Source organism: Typopeltis vanoorti, chromosome 7 (genome assembly GCF_054136105.1).
Source record: "Typopeltis vanoorti isolate ZY-2024b chromosome 7, IOZ_Tvanoo_1.0, whole genome shotgun sequence".
Classification (NCBI taxonomy): domain Eukaryota; kingdom Metazoa; phylum Arthropoda; class Arachnida; order Uropygi; family Thelyphonidae; genus Typopeltis; species Typopeltis vanoorti.
In genome coordinates, this window is record NC_143555.1 from 129,522,014 (window position 1) to 129,547,478 (window position 25,465).

The following is a 25,465-nucleotide window of genomic DNA, read 5'->3' on the forward strand; positions in this document are numbered from 1 at the left end:
TCTGATCCACTAGTGTATCTTCTTTTCAATTCAAATCAATAACTTCACTTATTTACAACTGACAAATTACATCACTTATCTTACACCGGGATACTGACGTCGCTTCCCCCATTCACCCTACCCCTATTTGGTTTAATGAGCTCCACCAATCACGACATGATTCCTTATCTCTAATTATCACGCACAGTTCTATACGCGAAGAAATGTCAATGACACATATGGTATCATGTGTCATTGACATTTGACATGACACAATGATATTATAATATCATTAGGTGTTAAATTTGTGCGAGAGTGTACGGTGAGGTCTTCTGTGAGTAGCGTATGTACAATGTCTAATGTTCTGGAAACATCCACGTCAATGTATAATGAAGCAGCATCCAACGAAGTGAGGATGTCATGGCTGTGGTTTTCGACAATGTGACACTCACCTGAAAGTTTATTCATTTGTGATCAATGAATAAAATTTCGATTTTTGTCTTGCTTTGGCTGGCAATATTCGATATTTGATGTTGATTCTATCATCCAATTTCTTAGTTTGTCCAGAGATAGTGAACCAATTTTCCACTTCAGCTGATGTTTATATTTTATTAACCAAGAATTCTGTTTTTCAGCTCTTTCAGGTAATTCTTTCCAATTACATGGTGATTTTGTTAATGCATATCTTACAATAATTCCATCAGATATACAAATTCCTTTAGGAAATATATTCATATTCATATTCTTTTCCTTTATACTTCTTACATTACTTCATTTGGCAGCTCAAATAAATAGTTATTTATTATTATTTCTGTGATTATTCGCTCTCATCTCATATTTTATGTTAACTTTCTGTTACAAAATTCCAAACAATTAGAACTTTACACAAAGAAAATTTCAAAGACTTTTGTGGCTCACCCACTATTTTTACTTTACAGCACACGAAACACCACAACACAATACAATAGCTGCAGTGGATGAACGACTGCGTTAAGTGAAAAGTCATTCGACTCGATTGTTTTTTTTCTCATAGTACTGTTTACCCTACCTGACCCTGACCATTCCTTTTAAAATAAAACTTTCCCGCAGATGATTCATGGAGATGTTTTCACAAGCTGGTGGGAATGATGTTTTTATCTTACTCTGTGTGGGAAAATCCAAAATTTGTATTTCTTTTATCTGCAGGGTACAATCCGTTTTTTCTATACCAAACGTTTTAACAGTTTAAGTCCCGTTTTTTGGTTAAATTATCTGCTGTCTCACTGTAAAATTATCAAATTCTAAACGTTCCGGTTTTCGAGTGTGTGAAGGAAATGTTTACAGGTAACTGAAACAACATCGACAGTTACATTAGACAATTTTCTAAAATAACTAATTACAGGATATTATATATATATATATATATATATATATATATATATATATATATATATATATATATATATATATATATATATATATATATCAATTTCTAAATCGATTTCTAAAGCAAAAATATCACTGTGGTTAACACTACAATAACAACACACATGTTTGTCCATTTACATTTACAAAGCAACTTTTATTTTGCTAAAATACTATTTACAAATGTATTGACAGAAAAATTCGAAAAACATGAAATTACCTAAAAATATTTCACAATATTTAGTTTACACTCTTAACATTTTCCAAAGAGTTCAATAAAGTAAATGTTCATTAGTCAATGTTTCTTGGTTATGTTACATATCAAAATGGCTGGTGACGGAAAAGGGTCCTAAGACGGGATTCCATAGGAAGCATAGATCCATACATTTGGAATTGCGTTAGTCTGGAAAGGACACGACGCCTCGATAATCTTTCCATGTATTCTTTTGTCACCAGATATGCAGAAGCAGTTTTTGTATAATGTTCATAAATATCCTAAAATAACGAATCTTTATGGAATTGAATAAAATCTTGAAAGTCTCATTTTAACATTGAAAAATCTCTAATTTGTTTCACGTCTAATAGGGAAAACTTTACTTCCTCCAGCATCTGCATCATCGAGCATAAGTTCCCCATCGTGACATTTCAGAATATAACAGTCACTGAGGTCCAATTAGTAGTCAACTCTTCTTTGCAAGTAATCGACGATATCAGACTACTTGGTGCATAATGTTTCTCAACTGGTCCTGGATAAATACATCCCAATGTACGTGTCTGATATCCTCGATTACTTGCAAAGAAAAGTTGAATAATAAATATAAGTTGTCTTCTAAAATAATAATCGATTTCCATCCTTATAGAAAAGACAAAACATCCTTTTAGAGAAGATAAAACTCCTCACTTTGTGAAGGAATTTGTGTCGTGCTATTTTCCTGAAGAAAGAAAATTTCAGACCTTTGTGGCTCGCCCATTATTTTACTTTACCTGACACAAAACACCACAACACAATACGACAGCTGCACTGGATGAACGAATTACAGTCATTGAAATTCTCTCGACTCGATTGTTTTTCCTTATAGTACTGTTCATTTTGACAGTTTCTTAAAAAATGCAACTTTGGCGCAGATAACTCATGGATATGTTTTCGCATGCTCGTGTGTATAAAGTTCATGTGATTTGTATCTTACATTGTGCTATCATAGGGCAAACCTTATCTCTGTAGCTCGAATGGCATTGTATATAATTTATTCTTATTAAGTTAAGTATTTTTAATCTGAAAAAAAGTGTTTTTGATGTAAGGCCATGTGACTAGTTCTGTCACTCATATGTCCGAAATTGTTGGGATTGTAAAAAAAAATAGCGTTAGGTGGAGGATGGTGAGAGGGTAGTTGAGATGTTGACAGTAGTCTTCCATATGATGCTTCCCCCTCATCCCTACCTCCTCGTCTCCAGAAGATGTCTGCTTAGCCAAGGGGATATGGGCAACCTCCCCATTTGCAAATATCTATTTGTGATGTCACCTCAAACTGACACTTATTACTTTGGAGCACACCCCCCCCCCAAAAAAAAAAACAGCAAAAGCATGCAGACCACAAAAAGGACACAGGCAACAACATGGAAGATAAGGCATGTACGAATTTTCTTCTATTATGGTACACATATTTGTCTCTAACACTACATCTGGAATGCCCTAAGGATTCTTGAGTAAAAAGCCAATGACATTAAAAAAAGGGACAGTCCTAAAAAAAGCTGGCAAAAAATAGATACATACCAGAAACCATCCAAATATACACTGCGCAAAAACTACACATAACATTCCTTAAAAAATGCCTCAATCGTAATGTCACACCAAAGTTTACGGCAGTACTTGGCAATTGCACAATTCCAGGAAACAAAAAAATTTGGTACCGGGCTTCACGATCAGTCATAAAACAGTATATATGACAGATATAATAAGAAGCGTCAAGAATATTCAAACATTCACAAAACAAAAAAGACATTGTAAACTTTACTTACAAAACAAACCTTCAGATATTACCACCTTGAAACCAACACAAAACAATTTCATCATCAATATATCACATCACTTCCTGCCAATGATACCACCACCCTGAACAAAGAATTAAGCTACGATGTATGCCCAAACTACATATAAAACAAAGACATCATTATCGAAGTCCAAGCAAAACTCGAAAATGACCATAACAAAGAAACAATATTACACAAAATAAACAACATGATAAATATTAAATAATAATAAAACTCAACATCACTCCTATCTTACAAAAAGCCCTTTCATCTTTAAAAATGAACAACAACAACATAATCATCATAAAAGCAGACAGAGGGATACATTAGTCATCACAAACAAAATTGATTCACACGACAAAACATTTTACCAAAAAAATCCAAATTGACCCCACCCCTGACCTCAGAAAACAAATCAACAACACCCTACACGCCCTAAAATATCAAAACAAGGTAGACAACACCACAATGAAAAAGACAACAACCTGCACCACATGAACCACCTGTATGTTCGGACAAATCAAAACCCACAATGATGGTTACCCGATACGACCAATAGTCTCCTACAAAATCACACCACAACACCTTTATTGAAATTCGTAGCAAAGCTAATAAAACCATTATTTATAACCTCAATCTCTATGATAAAAAGTATACAGACGACCTTTTTCATAAAACAAATAACATAACCCTGTCCCAAGAAGACACTCTTACATCGTTGGATGCTGCTTCATTATACATTGACGTGGATGTTTCCAGAACATTAGACATTGTTCATACGCTACTCACAGAATACCTCACCCTACACTCTTGAACAAAATTAACACCTAATGATATTATGAACTTAAAAAAGATAATAATCTTGGCAAACTTCTTCAAGTTCAACAACTGCATGTATATTCAAATTTTTAGATTCCCCATGGGCCAAAACATCAGCGGACAACTGACAGAATTATTCCTAGCACACATAGAATCACTCCTACTCCACCCATTCCTCTCCCCCCCTCTCAGCATCACGTTTTATGGCAGATACGTGGACGATATTCTGTTCATTAGAGAAAAAACACACATCACCACCCTATAAGCATCACTTAGTAGAAGGAGCAACAGACTAAAATTCATCATAGAAACCGAAGAGAACAAATCGATCAAATTGTTAAACTTGACATTAATCATATCGGAAACTACCTCTATTTCTACTCATAGCTTCTATATTCTGTTAAAAAAGCGGTCATCCTATCACAATTCATAAACGCTTACAAGTGTTCAATTAATCATAATTATCTCTACACAGAAATAAAAAAATTAACACAGATTTTTAAAAATTGCATCTATTCCACCAACTAATAAATTATGCAAATTGGACAGCAAAAACCCATTAAAACTATCCAAACAACCTTCCTAACAAAAAAGTCATCAAACTGCAATACATCCAGAACACATAGAAAGCCTGCAAATACATTTTCACACATACAGACCACAAGTTGGTATTCACCACAAATCAAAAATTGGCAATCCTTCTAATACCCACTAAATCCTACACACACGAAGAAATATTAGAACACCACAACGTAGTCTTCAAATTTCCCTGCCAAAAAGACTGTGATATCACCTACACAAGTTTACCATGAGGTCTTTATGGGCAAGACTACAAGAACACGTCCCTGACTGCAACATCTATATACCTGAACATTTAAACACTAAAAACAGCAACATCAAAAAGAAAAATACAATACAAAGTACAGAAAAACAAATAGCGGCTCATGCTCTTGAACAGAAACACAACCCGCAAATCTACAAGGCCATCATAATAGACAAGACAACAAATCAGTGCTTAGAATATCGGAAACAACAGCCATAAAATGTGACAAGCTCTCAATCAACGTCCACTGATCCTACATAAATCCCCGAATATCGGAAGCTCCACAACATAAAAATTAGGTCACAACAGCAACCAATAGGCGATAACACGAACATTTCAAAGGAAGAAACACCATGTCGACATGACATAGCATCCATTTCCTCCATGAGTTCAGACAAAGACACAGACGGTGGAAATGTCTCACACCCCGTCAACCCTATTCTTGACTCCCTTTTCGCATAACCCCTTTCCCTTCCTCGGAAAAATAGTTTCCAAAATTCAGCAGCTTTTTTCATCTTTCCCACCCTACAAAAAAACACTCCGCCCACCCTTATTTATAATATATGTATATGTTATATAGAAAACCCGGTTTTTTTTAAAATTAATTCTCTTACATGGCCTCCCTTCCACTCCGCTTTCAACACCATAACAGCAGAAGTATGCTCACTAGAAAAAGAAGACAGGAGACAGGCAACAGCATTCAAGATAAAGAATGTGCGAATTTTCTTCTATTATGCAACATATATTTATCTCTAACACTACATCTGTGAATGTCCTAAGAATTTTTGAGTAAAAATACCGACAAAAAGAAATATTCAATGTCTACAGATGGCCAGGTTAGCTTGATCCTTTGGTTACCCATCACCAGATGCCACTTCAAGTTTTTGTGGCAAAAGATTAAAACATACGAACCGTTTTACAAAGTTTCATATAAACTTTACTCCATCTATGCAACTAGTATACTGGACACTATGAAAAAGATTAACATCAAGATAAATAAGGAATCGTGATGTGATTGGTTGATAAGTTCATCGACGTCATTGTGGGTGATGTCATGAGTGTGGTATGTTTGGAATTTCTCTGGGGAATGTGTATCATTGAAGTAACTTTGTTTTTTTCGCGTATGGAATTGTGGGTGATAGTTAGAGATATGGAATCGTGTCGTGATTGGTGGGGCTCATTAAACCAAATAGGGGTAGGGTGAATGGGGAAGCGACGTCAGTGTGCTGGTTGTGTGTTGTTATCAGATGTAAATAAGTGATGTAATTTATTAGTTGTAAATAAGTGACGTTATTGATTTAAATCCAAAAGGAAGATACACTAGTGGATCAGAATTCATGGTGTGATTGGTGGGACACTTTAAACCAAACAGGAGTAGGGTAAATGGGGAAGCGACGTCCCTGTCACGGATGCGTGTTGTTATGAGATGTAGTAAGTGAATGGTTTACACATGGCCTTGTGGGTGATGGTTAGAGATAAGGAATAGGGACGTTATGAGTTTGGAAATTTCTGGTGAACATATGTCATGTCGGCTTTAACCAAAAATCTGTCTAAACAGCAGCTCTTCTGATCGGCTTTCGAAGGCGATCTCTTAGAAAACTTTTGAAACATATACCATTAGTCTGAAGCACAACCCACAGCCTGGACAGTAGGCTATGTGAGATTTCGAACTTGCCAAGTTTGCAACTTTATTCCAATTATCCCATTATACTGCAACGAAAACAATTTCTATGATAATTGTATTAGTGCAATCTTTTCTAATTTATTCATTTTGGTGCAAAAACGTGACACATTTGACAAGATCGAAAATTTCAAAGTTTACGTACTTTGTACGCGAAATAGTTTTTTTAATGAAAGCTGAATTGCTGAATTTGGAGTTCTAATCTTCAGAAATAGTGTTCGTCCATTTGATTTGATCACCAGAGTATAAGATCATATTAAAGCTAATTATTTTTTTGTTCGTGTAGAGCCTTCGATTTGATTCATTCATGAACAGGTCTTCGATCAGACAAGCCAGTTTAATTGATGAATAATCTTCATTGTAATTGTATTTAAGTAGAATTAACCTCAAGCTACCACTAAAATGCATAACTAATAACTGCATAAATATCATTACATAAGTTCAGAACGAGTGTAGGGTAAGAATACTAAATTACTGTGCAACATTAAACACAACAGCACCAAACAATAAACCAATCATTTTAACATTCAGTAGTAGCAAATAATAAAAATAATAATAATAATAATTAAAAGACGAACGCTCAAAGCTTAGAAATAGACTATGTTAGGTGAAGGAAGTGGTTTGTGATTTTTGAAATTATTAATCTTTCAGTGGGAAGATGCACAAAAACAAAAGGTACATTAGTCCCGTGTGTATGCTGTTTTACATAATCTGGAACTATGTTCTAGAGATCAAACTGGGAAAGTTTCAAGTTTCAAGACTCAATTCAAGTCTCCAATAAACTGCGAGATGGTCTCAAACCGGGTGAAGAAATTCATCACCAGCCTAAAGTCAATCCCGAACATCCGAGCTCGTGTTGCATTCGATATTACAGTTTGTTAGATTGGATAGCATAATATATTAACTCAGCCAACCAGATTGGAATATAACTGCTCATGCGCAATACCTGCATTGAATATATTCATTCCACATTTTTCTTTTCCATGGAAGAATATGACGTTCACTAATAGATTCTGTTAATTTTTTCATTTCTAGTTTTATAAAAATCTTGTTGCGTTTTAACCGATTTTTTAAAAGACGTGCTTATTAATGTTTAACCTAATTAGATATGAATGATATATAAAATAACATTTATATAAATGTTATATAAAAGAGAACATATATCAATTTTAGAATTTTTATAGTATTTAATGTTAAAATATAGGTAGTTATAAAAGATCTTTTAAATCGCGACATGTTATGTCAATCTCGGTTTCTCAGAAACCAAGACTGACCCCACCACCAGCCCCATGCACCCTAATGAAGTAGACCGTCCCTTCTGGGGAGTTTCACCTCCACTTCCAGTCAAATCCACTCACTTCATAACCGTTCCCTACCGACCAACCCACAATTCGCCTCCAACCTTAAAGTGTTGTCCCAGGATCAGAAGCCGAAACTCCCAATCCTGCCTCTCCGTCCATCAAATCAAGATCTGATCGACCCCTCCACCAGCCCACTTTCAATTACCGCCGATAGTTTAAGTATTCCAACCACACCTTTTATACTTATTTCAAAAATACCGAAGCAACAATAAAAATGCGTGACGTATCTGATTAATTTCAGTGAATTAGCACAACAATGTTAACAAGAAAGTTAATAGTGTTTCGCTCTGTCAGTTGTTTGTAACAAATAGTTATTTAACAACAATGCAGTAAGAATCGAAATATGGAACTATTCTAATTAATTTCAGTGAACGTAATGGCAGAAGAATAGACATTGTTGTGTTTATGTTTCCCTCATAGTTTATATGATTCTTTGAGACAGCTGCCAATGTAGATGCAAGAAAGTCTTAGGAGAAGTTGGCAGTCTCGTTATTGTGTCGAATTATCGTCTCGGCGCTATTTGCAAGTTTCAGAAGATGGAAGAAATACAAGACGAAACATTGAATGTCTCCAGATGCCCATGTTAGCTGGCTCTGATTCTAAATGCAAGTTGTATTCTTTGTTAACTCGCCACCAGATGTTACTTCACGTTTTCGTGGCATACGATGAAAACATACCAAAGCGAACCGTTTTGCAAAGATTCGAATAAAATGTACTCCATCTACGCAAGAAAGACATGAGATTTTGAATCATTAGCAAGAGAATACACATAGTTTATCGACTGTGACTGAAGAACATGTGATTTGCTTCTCGGAAAAATATTACCTGCACTCCTCTTCATTATATTTCCAAGATGCAAGTCAGATGTTCAACAGTCAGAGTCGACGAGCTATGTGCATCCAAAGTAGCAGGGTAGCCACTATGAATAAGATCAAGTTCCAGATAAGATAAGGAATCGTGACCTCATTTGTTGATATGCTTATTGACGGCACTGTGTGTGTGACGTCATGAGAGTCAAATATTTGGAATTTCCTTGGGCGCATATGATTCATAGACGTCAGGTCGTGTGTGTTTGTTCATGTATGGAATTCTGGATGATGGTTAGAGAAACGGAATCGTGTCGTGATTGGTGAGGCATTTTAAACCAAATAGGGGTATGGTGAATGGGGAAGCTGTGTCAGTGTCATGGATGTGTGTTGTTATCAGATGTTGATAAGTGATTTAATTTGTTAGTTGTAAATAAGTGACGTTATTCATCTGGGAAAAGGAAGATATATTAGTGGATAAGGATTCGTGCCGTGATTAGTAGCACACTTTAAACTGAACAGGGGTATTGTGAATGTGTGAAGCAACGTAACTGTCATGGATGTGTCTTGTTGTGAGATGTAGATAAGCGAATGGTTTTCGTATGGAATTTTGGACGATCGTTATAAGATAGAGTATGGAAAGGTTTGAATTTTCTGGGGAACATATGTGTCAGGGACATCACTTGCTGGTGTGTTTGGTTTCCATGTCGAATTGTGGGTGTGGCTATAGATAAAGAATCATGACATTATGAGTTTGATGTGTTCGTAATTTACTGGGGAACATATGATTCAGTGAAATCACGCAGTGTGTTTGTGTTTGCGTATGGTGTCGGGAATGATGGTGAGAGATAAGGAGTATGGTGTGTTTTGAATTTCACTGGGAGGCCACCATCTGTCATTGACGACACGTTTTGTCTTTGGTTGTCTGTAGTCGGAAGTATGAATTTTCGGATATAGGTTCGTGGTATTTCATTCCTGTTATTGAGTATGGGAATTTTTAGTTTAGAGTCAAGAGATGGCAGCAGCATTTAGAGATAAAAATTAGTTCTTTTGTGAATGAAAATATCAAACGGCATTATTTAAAAAAAAATAAACAGTGTTTTTAATGGATCACAAGAACTTTTGTATGTAGTCTAGAAAAATTCTAATGATAATTTAGTTTAACTTACATTCTCTCCATAATGGCTCTTCTGAATGCAAATCGATATTCCAAAATAGTTGAATTATAACCATATATTCACAGCACCACACACACAAAACACAAGGGTGATGTTAAAATTTCTGTAAATAACCTAAAAATCTCGTGTCTTCTGTTCCTTTATATTTCTGTCTGTTTAGAACTCCTCATTAATTTCATTCACACTGGGGGTCAAGCTATGTTTTTCGAATGACTTCTGTCCAAAGGGACATCGCACAGTTCAATTGAAAACGCAATTTTGTCGTGTTTATGTGTGACATCCTATGTTTCGGTTTGGATTCCTCCACTAGCAATTTCTTATTAGAAAATTCTTTTGCCAGCACAAATAAATAGTTATTTCTTATAATTTCAAATGAATATTGCTCTGTAGTATACTTTTTTAATTTCTATGTTGCAAACTTCCAAACATTTAAATAAAACTTTATTGAGTCTTGTTCCTTTAGCTTCCTGTCCGTCCACTTAATGACTGTTTTTTTTTTTTTTTGTGGTTTAATAAGTATTGAGTGAAAGGAAATAAGACAAACTAGGTTGGAACTAAAGTCATCACTATACTATTGTGGAAAATTCACAATTCAGTGTGGAGTTTGTATTAGGACTTGAGATTTGCCCTCGCGTTTTTTTTTCTTTCTAACTGATTAATTATTTTTCTTAAATTTACTTTTAAAATTCTGTTTAACTACACTTTCTAAACAGAATAACTGAGCGAAATAATGTAATAACTAAATAAATTGTGTGAATTCACTGTGATTTCAAAAAAAAAAAAAATAAATAAATATATATATATATATATATATATATATATATATATTTATATGGTTCTTAAATTTGCATAATACAACAACGACATGAAGTTGTTCATTCAAATTTACACATTTCATTTGAGGGAAATATAATTTTTAAATTGTATTTACTGAATCTACCATACAGAAAAAAAATAATGTTTAGAATACACTCTAAATTTTGTTCATTAATCTTCATAATGTTAAATTTGTACTGTTGTGCAAAGGACTGATTTCCCATGGTTGTGGAATTGCCATTACGTGGTTTCAGACAATGTGAAACTTACTTGAAGTTTATTCATTTGTGATCAATGAATAAAATTTCGATTTTTCTCTTCCTTTGGCAAGAAATATTTGATATTTGCATGTTGAGTCTATTATTCAGTCTCCTAGTTTGTCCAGAGATAGTGAACCAATTTTCCAGTTCAGCTAATATTTATATTTTATTAACCAAGAATAATTCTGTTTTTCAAATCTTTCAGGTAATTCTCTCCAATTACATGGTGATTTTGGCAATGCGTATCTTACAATAACTCCATCAGAAATACAAATTTCTTTAGGAAATATATTCATATTCATATCCATTTCCTTTATACTTCTTAATTACTTCATTTGGCGGCTCAAATAAATAGTTATTTATTATTATTTCTGTGATTATTCGCTCTGATCTCATATTTTATGTTACCTTTCTGTTACAAAATTCCAAACAATTAGAACTTTAAACAAAGAAAATTTCAAAGTCTTTTGTGGCTCACCCACTATATTTGCTTTACAGCACACGAAACACCACAACACAATACAATAGCTGCAGTGGATGAACGACTGCCTTAAGTGAAAAGTCACTCGACTCGATTGTTTTTCCTCATAGTACTGTTTACCCTACCTGACCCTGACCATTCCTTTAAAAATGAAACTTTCCCGCAGATGATTCATGGAGATGTTTTCGCATGCTAGTGGATATGATGTTTTTATCTTACTTTGTGTGAAAAAATCCAAAATTTGTATTTCTGTTATCTGCAGAGTATAATCCTTTTTTTCTATAACAAACGTTTTAACAGTTTAAGTCACGTTTTCCGGTTAAATTATTTGCTGTCTCACTGTAAAATCACTAAATTCTAAACGTTTGGGGCTTTTCGAAATAAATCTCAATTTTAGAATTTTTATAGTATTTATTGTTAAAATGTAGGTAGTTATAAAAGATCTTTCACATCGCAACATGTTATGTCCATCTCGGTTTCTCAGAAAGCAAGATTGATCCTGGATAAACATATCACAATGTATGTGTCTGATATCCTCAATTACTTGCAAAGAAGAGTTGGCTACTAAATGTACGTGTATTCTAAAATAATAATCGTTTTCCATCCTTCTAGAAAAGACAAAGCATCATTTTAGAGAAGACAAACTCTTCCCATGGTGAAGAGTTTTGTCTCATGCTATTTTCCCGAAGAAAGAAAATTTCTGACTTTTGTGGCAAGCCCATTATTTTACTTTAACGGACACAAAACACAATACGATAGCTGCACTGGATGAACAAATTATAGTCACTGAAATTCCCTCGACTCGATTGTTTTTCCTTATACTACTGTTCACTCTGACCGTTTCTTCAAAAATGCAACTTTCGGGCAGATAACTCAGAAATATGTTTTCGCATGCTGGTGTGTATAAAGTTCATGTGATTTGTATCTTACATTGTGACATTATAAGGCAATTCTTATCCCTGTAGCTCGAATGGCATTGTATATTATTTATTCTTATTAAGTTAAGTATTTTTAATCTAAAAAAAAAGCGTTTTTGATGTAAGGCCATGTGACTAGTTCTGTCTCTCATATGTCCGAAATTGTGGAGATTGGAAAAAAAATAGCATTAGGTGGTGGATGGTGAGAGGGTAGTTGAAAAGTTGATAGTGGTCTTCCATACAATGCTTCCCCTTCACCCCTAACCCCCTCGTCTCCAGAAGATATCTGCTTAGCCAAGGGGATATGGACAACTTCCACATTTAAAGATATCTATTAGTGATGGCACCTCAAACTGATGCTGATTACTATGGAACCCAAAAAAAAAAAAAACAGCAGAATTATCCAGACCACAAAAAGAAGACGGGCCACAACATGCAAGATAAGGTATGTCCAAATTTTCTTCTATTATACTACATATATTTGTCTCTAGCACTACATCTGCAATGTCCTAAGAATTCTTCAGTTTTTTATGGGGTTGTATGATTATAAGACACAAGAAAATATAGTTAGTTTTTCTGGGAAAACTGTCATCTTACTCCTCTTAAAAACTATTGTTTTTGTGGCAATTTTTCCCACTTTTGTTGAGACGAGTAAGATGACAGTTTTCCCAGAAAAACTAACTACATTTTCTTGTGTCTTATAACCATACAACCCCAGGACCATTGACACTCTATTCATATCTTCCCTACCGCCCCTCCTTCACAAAAGACACTTTAAATTAGTATCCACTTGGAACACTCAATAACACAAGCCTACGTCATTTCCCCACGACACAGACTAAATGAATTCATAAACTTCACAAAAGATTCATACCAGAAAACATCCAAACATACATTGCGCAAAAACTACACATAACATTCCTTAAGAAATGCCTCAATCACAATGTCACACCAAAATTCACATCAATACTTGGCAACTGCAGAATTCCAGGAAACAAAAAAATTGCTACCGGTCTTCACAAACACTCATAAAACAATCTATATATGACAGATTTAAAAGAAGCATCAAACTTATTCAAACGTTCACAAAACAAAAAAAAAAAGATTGTAAACTTTACTACCTTTAAACGAATGGTGGTGTTTTTTCGTAAAGTAACCAATCGAACATCAACGACTATATGCAATTAATAGAAGATCGACAGGCAAAAAAATGGCATACACTAACTGACACTCAATACAACAAGCACACAGCTTCCAACCCTTCAGATATTACAACCTTGCAACCAACACAAAACAATTTCATCATCAGTCTATCACATTACAACCGCCCAACAAAACCTCCATCCTGAACAAAGAATTAAGCTATGCAGTATGCCCAAACTACATATAAAACAGACATCATTATCAAAGTCCAAGCCAAACTCGAGAATGACCATAACAAAGAAACAATATTCCACAAAATAAACAACATGATAAATAGTAAAATAATAATAAAACACAACATTACTCCTAACTTACAAAAAGCCCTTTTCTCATTAAAAATGAACTACAACATAATCATCACAAAAGCAGACAGAGGGATACAGTAGTCATCACAAACGAAACCGATTAACACGACAAAAAATCTTAAACGACCAACACACCTACCAAAATAGTCCAAATCGACCCCACCCCTGACCTCATAAAACAAATCAGCAACACCCTACACGTGCTGAAAAATCAAAAGAAGGTAGACAAAACCACAATGAAAAACACAACACCCTGCACCACACGTACCACCTGTATGTGCGGACAAATCAAAACACACAATGATGGTTACCCGATACGACCAATAGTCTCCTACAAACACACACCACAACACTTTTACCGAAATTCGTAGGAAAACTAATAAAACCATTATTTATAATATAACCTCAATCTCTATGATAAAAAATACGACCTTTTTCAGAAAATAAATAGCATAACATTATCACAAGAAGACATCCTCACTTCGTTGGATGCTGCTTCATTATACATTAACGTGTATGTTTCCAGAACAATAGACATTGTACATACGCTACTCACAGACGACCTCACCCTACACTCTCGCAAAAAAATAACGCCTAATGATATTATAAACTTAAACAAGACAATAATCTCGGCAAACTTCTACAAGTTCAACAACAACATGTATATTCAAATTTGTAGACTCCCCATGGGCCAAAACATCAGCGGACAACTGGTGGATTTATTCGTAGCACACATAGAATCACTACTACTCCACACATTGCTCTCCCCAACACCCCTTTGGCATTACTTTGTATTGCAGATACTTGGACGATATTCGGTGTATTAAAGAAAAAACACACATCACCACCCTATAAGCATCACTTAATAGAAAACATCTGTGACGAGTCAACAAAGAATACAACTTGCATTTATAACCAGATCCAGCAAACCTGGGTATCTGGAGACATTCAATGTTTCTTCTTGAATTTTTTTTTCATCTGCTGACACTTGTAAAGAGCGCCGAGACGATACTTCGTCACAATAACCGGACTGCCAAACTATCCTGAGACTTTCTTGCATCTAGAATGGCAGCTGTCTCAAAGAATCATATAAATTATGAGGGAAACTTAAACACAACAATGATAATTTTTCTGCATTATTTTCACTGGAATTAATTAGAATAATTACGTACTTCCATTCTTACTGCAGTGTTGTTAAATAAGTATTTGTTACGAACAACTGACAGAGCGTAACAATGTTAACTTTATTGTCGTTAAATTCACTGAAATTAATCAGATACGTCACGCATTTTTATTGTTGCTGGAGTATTTTTGAAATAAGTATAAAAGGTGTGGTTGAAACACTTAAACTGTCGGCGGTAATTGAAAGTGGGCTGGTGGAGGGGTCGATCAGATCTTGATTTGATGGACGGAGAGGCAGGATTGGGAGTTTCGGCTTCTGATCCTGGGACAACACTTTAAGGTTGGAGGCGAATTGTGGGTTGGTCGGTAGGGAACGGTTATGAAGTGAGTGGATTTGACTGGAAGTGGAGGTCAAACTCCGCAGAAGGGAAAGTCTACTTCATTAGGGTGCATGGGGCTGGTGGTGGGGTCAGTCTTAGTTTCTGAGAAACCGAGATTGACATAACATGTCGCGATGTAAAAGATCTTTTATAACAACCTATATTTTAAAATTAAATACTGCAAAAATTCTAAAATTGATATATGTTCTCTTTTATATACCATTTACATAAATGTTATTTTATATATCATTTATATCTAATTATTTTAAACATTAATACACATGACGTCTTTAGAAAATCGGTTAAAACGCAACAACACTTAAGATTTTTTACTGGGTATTTTTTACCGGTTTGAGGCCATCTCGCAGTTTACTGGAGACTTGAATTGATTTGAAAACTTTCCGCTTTTGATTTCTAGAACATAGTTCAAGACTATGTAAAACAGTCTACACACGGGACTAATGTACCTTTTGTTTTTGTGCATCTTCCCAATGAAGGAATAATTTCAAAAATCACAAACCAGTTCCTTCACCTAACATAGTCTATTTCTAAGCTTTGAGCGTCTGTTAAATATTATTTTGTTTTTGCTGTCGACGGAATTTTAAAATAGATGATTGGTTTATTGTTTGGTGCTTTTGTGTTTATTAATGCACAGTAATTTAGTGTTCTTACACTACACTCCTAAACTTTTGTAATGATATTCATCCAGTATTATTAGTTATGCACTGCATGCATTATAATGCTAGCTAAAGGTTAATTCTACATAAATACAATTACAATGTAGATTATTCAATAATTAAACTGGCTTGTCTGATCGAAGACCTGTTAATCAATGAATCACGTCAAAAGCTCTACACTCTACACGAATAAAAAAATAATTATCTTTAATATGATTTTATACTCCGGTGATCAAATCCAATTGACGAACACTATTTCTGAAGATTACAACTCCAAATTCAGGCAATTCAGCTTTCATTAACAAAACGATTTCGAGTACAAAGTAGGTAAACATTGAAATTTTCGTTCGCGTCAAATGCGTCATGTTTTTCCACCAATCTCCGTAAAGTACAAAAGGTTGCACTAATAGAATTATGATAGAAACTCTTTTCGTTGCAGAATAATGCCACAATTGGAATAAGGGCAAACTTGGCAAGTTCGAAATCTCACATAGTCTACTATCCGGGCTCTGGGTTGTGATTCAGATTAATGGTATGTATTTCAAACGTTTTCTAAGAGATCGTCTTCGAAGGGCGATCTGAAGAGCTGCTGTTTAGACAGATTTTTGGTTAAAGCAGACATGACACGTATGCTCACCAGAAATTTCCAACCTCATAATTTTCGTATTCCTTATCTCTGACCATCACCCATAATGTCATGTGCAAACGATTCACTTATCTACATCTTATAACAACACACATCGATGACAGGGACATTGTTTCCCCATTTACCCTACCCTTGTTTGGTTTAAAGTGTCCCACCAATCACACCACGAATTCTGATCCACTAGTGTATCTTATTTTCCATTCATATCAATAACGTCACTTATTTACAACTAACAAATTACATCGCTTATCTTACATCTGACAAATTACATCTCTCATCTTACACTGTGACACTGACGTCGTTTCCCACATTCACCCGTATTTGGTTTAATGAGCCCCACCAATCACGACATGATTCCTTATCTCTATCACGCACAATTCCATACGCGAAAAAAAACAAACAACGTGACGGAAATGACAGATATGGTCCCCAAGAGAAATTCCAAACATACCACACTCATGATCACACACAATGACGTCAATGACCGTATAATATAATATATTATGGGACTATATTCGGAGTAACTGACGAGTCTGAAAAGACCGAAAAATATCAGATTATGTGGAGCAAAATTGTTGATGTGAAGTTAATAATAAGTAAACTTAATTGAATAGCACTGTCAGAGCAACCTATACAACTCTTGAAAGTATAAAAGAATTTTTGGCGCCATTCTCTATTCGCTAAATAGGACTGACACTGGTGATCCATGCTCGACCAATTTCTCTGCAAACAAAAGCCTTTTTTCAGAGTACACATTGAGTCTCACCAGTGAGCAAGGCGCTGGTTCAGTGTTAGCAGAAATTTCAACATCCTACTCCATCCTTTGAACTCTATATCGATTCGTATTATTAATCATGAATATAAAATTTGGGACAACTGCACTCCAAATAAAGGGCACATGGAGATCTATATGCGATGCGTCTACGAAGATTAGGTGTCCGCAACAAAAATCACTCCTTAAATCCCGCGCAATTGTCATCTGTGAAAGGGTATATTAGTAAATTAATATGCTGTCCGCTTTTTATGAAGAGAACACTATTAAAAACATCCTCTGCGATGAGCTGTGATTAAAAGCATCTGGATTACAGGCCTTCTCCATTTATCCATACATGTCGAAAACGTCTGTACAATATCTCGAGATATCCACGTAACTGTGTTGGAATGGTAGAAACTATGATAGAAATTAAACTATGGTAGAAATTATGATGGAAACTCTTTTTTATCATAATTTCTAATAATACTGCATAAATACCATTAAAATAATGAAGCCTATCATCAGTTTAGGGGCAATAACACTAAATTATTGTGCACTAAACACAACCGCACCAAACAATAAACCAATCATCAGCAATAAACTCACTTGACAGCAAAAAAAAAAAAAATAAATAATAATTTTCATACCAAATTTATGAAAATATCATGACATACTTTCAAGCGACAGATATTCATACTTTCCTGATTACCAACAGTTTTACTGTTGGTCATCAGGAAAGTATGAATATCTGATGAAAGTAGGAATGGGTATATAACTTCGAACTACAATTTTGCATCGATAATAAAACCAAGTTCGGGTATATGAAATGGCATTTCATATAAATGGTATTTCATAATAAAATCAAAGATTTTATTATGATTTATCGTCTTCATTGATATATATATATATATATATATATATATATATATATATATATATTTCAGAATTACAGCCTATAGAAACCGTGTGTGTCTGTTCGATGTTTAATGTCTGTTAACTAGTGATTTCTTGAGTGGGCCATTTTTTTCTTCTGTGTAAGTGTGAAGAAGAATTGAACCTGTGAAGAACTTGCACTTCCTGCACGTACAATTACCCGAACACAAATAACTTCGTCAAAAGGAATTTTTATAAAACCATTGATAAAATATATTTATGTCAATCCTTATGGAAAAAAGTATGCTATATAAAAATATTAAGCCTATTGTTGATTTAGATCAGCAATAGGCTTAATATTTGGAATTGCGGTCGATGTATCTCTAATCTACAACGCCAGAGTGTTTTGACCGTAAATCGTTCGTATTCTTCTGGATTTGCGAGATGGAAATACTGTCGTTCAAAATGAACATTTTCATGTTATATGCTACAAAATCAACGCGTTCCCAAATGAGGAAAGCTCTGTACATCATCATCATACACTTTCAAAAACGGTATTCCTGAAGCAAATGTTAAGTTTGCCTATTTTGCGTGAAGTTCTTATTTCTTTCTGACGTACAGTGTGTGTATTGTGTTGTTTTCACGTAAGCGTTGAATAACTGAAGATAATTTTCCGAATATTTACATAACTGAAAAGTCATCAGTAGTACTTCCTCTGTTTCAATACAAATCACAGTCTTGTTTAATTATGTTGTTATTCTACTTATTGGTAACTGCAGGGAGGTCTTTAGAGGAACTTTCTCAAAGAAAAAAAAAACTCTTTACAATAGTATTGATAGAAATTCCATCTACTGTTGTTAGAAGTTAACAAAGTATTTCATTTACTTCTAGCACGTGCTTTGTGATAAATGAAAACATTTTTGTCGTTTTAATTTTCCCGCAGCATGATCTCCTACTCACATTTCTTTGAAATGGTGATGTGCAGTGTTTGATTCAAAAAGAGAGTTGGAAAAAATGAGTAATTTACATATCTTTAATGGAGGAAGGTAGTTAGTAAAAGTAAGGAGACGAACAGTTAATTATTGTTCAACTTCTTACTTATTAAAATGTTTAATCACAAAGCACTTTTCCCTAACTTCATCTGAAGGAAAATCATTAGATAACTAGGTGAAGTTTATTAAAATTAGTATTAGAATTCCAGTAATGTAGAAATATTGCTGGAATTATTATATATTCCAGTAATATAATAAAGAAAGATTATATATTATCTGCATATCATTGCAGAGAATATATATATATATATATATATATATATATATACATTACTGGAACTGTAATAAACTTATCCTTATAGTCCTTATAAGGACTGGCTTAAAGGGGCGAAGCAAGAATGCTTTTCATCTTCCTCCTTATCTGTAGACGACAGTGTAAGGATAAGGTGTTATTGAGCTATTAAATAATTTCTAAAAATAACTGGGCAATGGATTGAGTCCTTGACTCTTTATCCCGTCATCTGAATGAAGAAAATCTGTGTGGATGTGGTGTTATTGAGCTAAAAGCTCTAGTCATAGCTGGGTAACGGCAATAGCCGAGCCTCAGTTAAACATTCATTGGCTAAAGCATTGCCATCCGCAACTCTGGTAGTCCTAAAAAGGACTGGGATCTTCTCACCTACCTATCCCGAAACCTTGGCCCTCACACGTTCACATTACCTTATCCTTATAAGGACTGGCTTAAAAGGGCGAAGCAAAAATGCTTTTCATCTTCCCCGTTATCTGTAGACGACAGTGTAAGGATAAGGTGTTATTGAGCTATTAAATCTCTGATCATGGCAGGGGGGTAACAGCAATAGATAAACCTCATTAGCTGCAACCATTGCCATCCATTACCCTCCAAGGGTAATGGATTGAGTGAATCAATCACCGCATCTCACCGTCGTTTGATTCAATTTGACGTGCACATTATTAATTATTAAGGCTCTGATCATGGCAGGAGGGTAACACCAATAGCCGAGCCTCAGTTAGAACTTCATTGGCTACAGCATTGCCATCGATTACCCTCCAAGGGTATTGGATTGAATGAATCAATCACCGCATCTCACGGTCGATTGATTCATATTCACATGCAACATTATCCTTATAAGGACTGGCTTAAAGGGGCGAAGCAAGAATGCTTTTCATCTTCCCCGTTATCTGTAGCGGACAGTGTAGGGATAAGGTGTTATTTAGCTATTAAATTAAAGCTCTGATCATGGCAGGAGGGTAACAGCAACAGCCGAACCTCAGTTAAACTTCATTGGTTACAGCATTGCCATCCATTACCCTCCAAGGGTATTGGATTGAATGAATCAATCACTGCATCTCACCATGCAACATTACTTTATACATAGTGATATATGAATAATATGATTAAAATAAAATAAAGGTGTTTAAATAAAACTAATATATTTTATTAAAATCTCAGTACTTTTATAAATTATGATAAAATTTAAAAATTATTTTAGTTATAACTTGTGTTTTTATAAACGATTTCTAAATTTTTAGAAATCTGCTGTTAACCAAATAAAATGTTTATAGATATTAAATTATTTATGAACAATGAGATCGTTATCACTAGAATAATATATAAGATTAATTTAATTTCATGTAAGCTGGTATTCTAAAAATCAAATGCATCATAAATGAAACCAAATAAAAAAATATACCGCAACTATATATGATAACGCATTCTCATCCTCTGTCTCATCCTATAATATGAGAGGCATTAATATTGAGGTGGCTCATCTATTGCTAATAGAACGCTCATCTGTATCTAATTCGGTTTTACAGCTGCGGCACTTCGTATTGTCATTCGGTTTATTGGCGATCGACGGCGCTACGCTGACGAGACTCGAGGTACTCTTTCGCCTTTGTACTTACTTCGTAAGGTAGGCATAGCGGGCGCTTGCACTTGGCCGTTTTTAATTGAAAAGGTAACCGATTTGATGGACACCATTGTACTTACCAGTTGTGCGGAAGTAATCGGTTCCTTGGTACCCTCTGTTAGTTTTTCGTTTACTGATCGTTTTGCACGAAAAACTTGCAATAAAATGCGGTTGCACAAGTTTAACGTCGCTTATTCACAGGCGTGAACTATCCGGCGATATCCACCGAGCTTAGTGGTAGCGATGATTTCAGGATACTGGGGCGAGAGTACCGCAAATAACTGCCGCCATCTCCTATTTCTTTACACGAAATGGGATTACTGTCAGAAAAAAAGTTTGAATCCTACGGTAGTTTTCTGAATTGAGTGCGGTAAAAACTAGTTCTTGAATGGAAAAAAAAAAAAAAAAAAAAAACAGGGCTACACAGATATTGATCTTTAATTAATTTTTAAATTTAGTATAAGATGAAAAACGGATAAGAATTCTAATAAAATTCAAGCAAAACATTAGAACTAATGTATTTAATAACGTATGGGAGCATCCATAGCTCAGTCAGTATAGACAAAGTCCTTTGATGATATAAAAAACAACAACTATATACTTCGGTATGAGACCGGCTAATTTACTTTCAATCGAAAGAACCAGACAAAGACTGGTATCGAACTCCCCCCCCCCACGGTCTTCCCAACCTTACGGCTTCGCTTTTACGACAGAGATACGGAAGCTCTAGCAAAACTTAAATCAAAAGCAGTAATGAAAGTAAACATACTGGCTCCTTACAGAATCTGCATCTTTTAAGTCGTGCAGACGATGGCAACTGCGATGCTGAAGGTGGCGTTTTCATAAGTTCCCAGGTCAATTTTGAGATATTTAGCTTTGAGATAATGATGAATTCATAATATCTTTTCATTATGCAAACTTAGTTATAATACATGAGAAATATTTTAGTAACACATTTTAAAAATAAAATGTAAATTATCTTATTTTTAATAATTAAATGTTAAATATTTTAACACTGAGTCTGAAATTTAAATTAAATGTTCAGTATCATGTGCACGTATGATTGTTTGGATAGATAATTACATGCGCAGTTGATTACACAACCAACTAGAACAGCGATGATTTTTGTGAGCTGAGTGCATTAGTGATTTATATTTAAAAAGGCCTATTTACTATTCCAGCTTTAGTTTTCGTTTAGAGTAGATTACTAGCTGAAAAATGAAGTCAGCAGTTGTTAATTTGGTAACACTTTTGAAACTGCTCTCCGTTTTCGATGATATTATGCCGGCCTGGTCGTCCCAGTGGTTAGTATATCAGCTCTCCAGCCAAAAGGCTGGGGATTCGAATCTCACCGTGGGCATTGATGTTTGTGATTGTCTGCAAAAAGACCAGTATACCAGTGGTGGTGGTGGTGATGGTGATGGTCGGTAGATGGCGTTGGTGTAGTTGCGGTTAGTTGTAATTGGTGGAGACAGAGAGCTGTAGAGTAGGTGCCCTCCTTCGATGAGTCATTGGACTCCTTGGAGGTGTCACGTAATAATAATAATAATAATTATTATTATTATTATTATCATCGTCATGAGTGAAATAGTTATAGAGACACCTGAATTAGTTAGAAGACGTTTCTCGTTTAAACCAGGGATACGGAGATGGATTATATGTATGGATGTATTTTTTCCCATAGTTTTTCAGAAGTACGTCAGAGTTATCCAAATTGATTTAAAGAAATTATTTTGTGTCGAAAAGTTTAACACCATTTGGGAAGTAATTTCAATTGCTTTGAAACTGCATTTACTTCCCAAATTAAAAGAGGTCTAGTGTACTTGTAAGAGTGATCGGAACTCGTTTAGCTCTGACTAAATATTTAAAATTCACTAAGCAGCTGGTGAATATCAACATGCGTCACTGATAGGTAAGTCAGTGGGTATCGATGATTTTGAAGATATCAGGATAAGAGTACTGCAAACAACGATCACCTGAAATAGTACATTTTTACGGCCTGTTTTCCTCAGGATGTTGTAGTAAAACACCAAATTTGCTTGCATAAAATCGAATCATTTGTGAATTGACTGGGGAAAAAAAGGACAGGGGGGGAAGATGTTTTCTAGAAACTATAACGGTTTATCTTCTGCCGATGATAGTTTTGAAGAAATATTGTGATAAGGCAAGCAAGTACTAATCATAAATCAAAAGAATTACCGATAAATTCCAGGTAGGACCGAAATATAAATTATGTTTATAAATACCGTAAAATAATAATGCGTAATATCAATTTATAAACGTCATAGATATATTAACTACAAGATCATTTTATTAATATCATTATAAATTATAATCATCAAATTAGATAAATTGTCTGCTATTTGCTAAAATGCGAATCAATATTATTAACGAAAATTATCTGATAACAGACACATATATATATATAACTTTTATCTTAAAGAAAGATATGTATGTTCTCCAGCAATGTTCTCTCTCCTACTGATAAAAACCATCTCATAAAATAAAGCCTAGAGTAGAATGAGTGTCCGCGCTGTTACGCGCTATGCCTGGGAAAGGAGTGTCCTGCGTTCAATTCTCTTCGCCGATGTGAACAGCTGAGGATCTTTCTCGGATATAGGCAAGATAGCAAGTCTGGGGGTTTTTCCTCCCGCAAAGCAGGCAAACAGGTCTTAAGAACACAACTCCTCACAGACAATTACACATTGAGTGTGGGATAACGATCACACATCATAGTGAGTTAAGAAACCCAAAAATGGGAGGCCAAGGTCATGGGGCTGTAGTGCCAAAGAAGAAGCCCAACCGAATGAAGATTAATGAAATATCACTCGATGACATTCAATTAAGTAATTTAAAGTTCTTAAAAGAACTGGGAGCTCTGAGTCCTTGACTCTTTATCCCTTCATCTGAATGAAGAAAATCTGCGTGGATGGGGTGTTATTGAGCTAAACGCTCTAGTCATGGCTGGGTAACGGCAATAGCCGAGCCTCAGTTAAAACTTCATTGGCTACAGCATTACACCATTCGTTACCCTGGAAGTCCTAAAAAGGACTCAAAAAAATATATTAAGTAATTTTGTACTTTTATATTTTCTTATAACCTTTATTTATGACTTTTATTAAGGGGTTGTTAATTTATTGAGTAATTCTTTAAAACTAACAAAAATAAAACAAACAAATTATTATTTTTCATTTTATCTCTTTATTTTCTTTTCTTTTTAATAGGAATGTTGGAAAATATACAAGAAAATGAACATGTTTTAAGGAAACTTTAGAAGAGAATAGAGGCTTCCTCAAAAATAAAAGTAAATATATTTCAAACTAATAACTTCAAAAATAATTAAATACCGGATTCAGTTATTTTCAGTAATAAAAGTCTTATTGTGTGTGCGTGTGTGTACAACCCGATTTTTTAATATTCGAACGTTCAAGGTAAAGGAATACTTAGATCACTGTTTCCAAAATAAGTTTAAACTAAATATCATCCATAAATGAAAACTGATAAATATAGCACACAGAAATGAAAAACAAAAACAAACAAACAAAACAAGAATTCATCTTATTGTTTTAAAAGTAAATTTAGCAGACTGCATTCAGTGTTATATCCCTCTGTGTATTTCTGCTCCAGCCTACAAAACAGTAATGAAATAGAGTAACCACGCATTACGATTTCAGTTAGCGACATCTGGCGACCAACATCAAAAGAATGAGATATTTTAATAACGTCATTAATTTTAAATGTTAATGAGTTGAATAATGATAATTTCATTTTCGCCGAAAGCAAAATTAATTAACTTTGTCCCGAGAGAAGCGTAGCGATGCATTTCCATTGGGTTTCCTTCTAAGAAATACTTTCGTGAGCTGTTTATGGCCAAATGATGATCAAAAGGAATCCATTTCAGGTGCTAAATTCGTCCCGTTAGTCACCAATAGAATAACAAAAATATTGCTCAAATTCACCGACTGAGCGAAACTTTTCAAAGCCAGTCGTTAACGTCACTGGTGTGGGCGAAGGTGAGCGAATTATTTA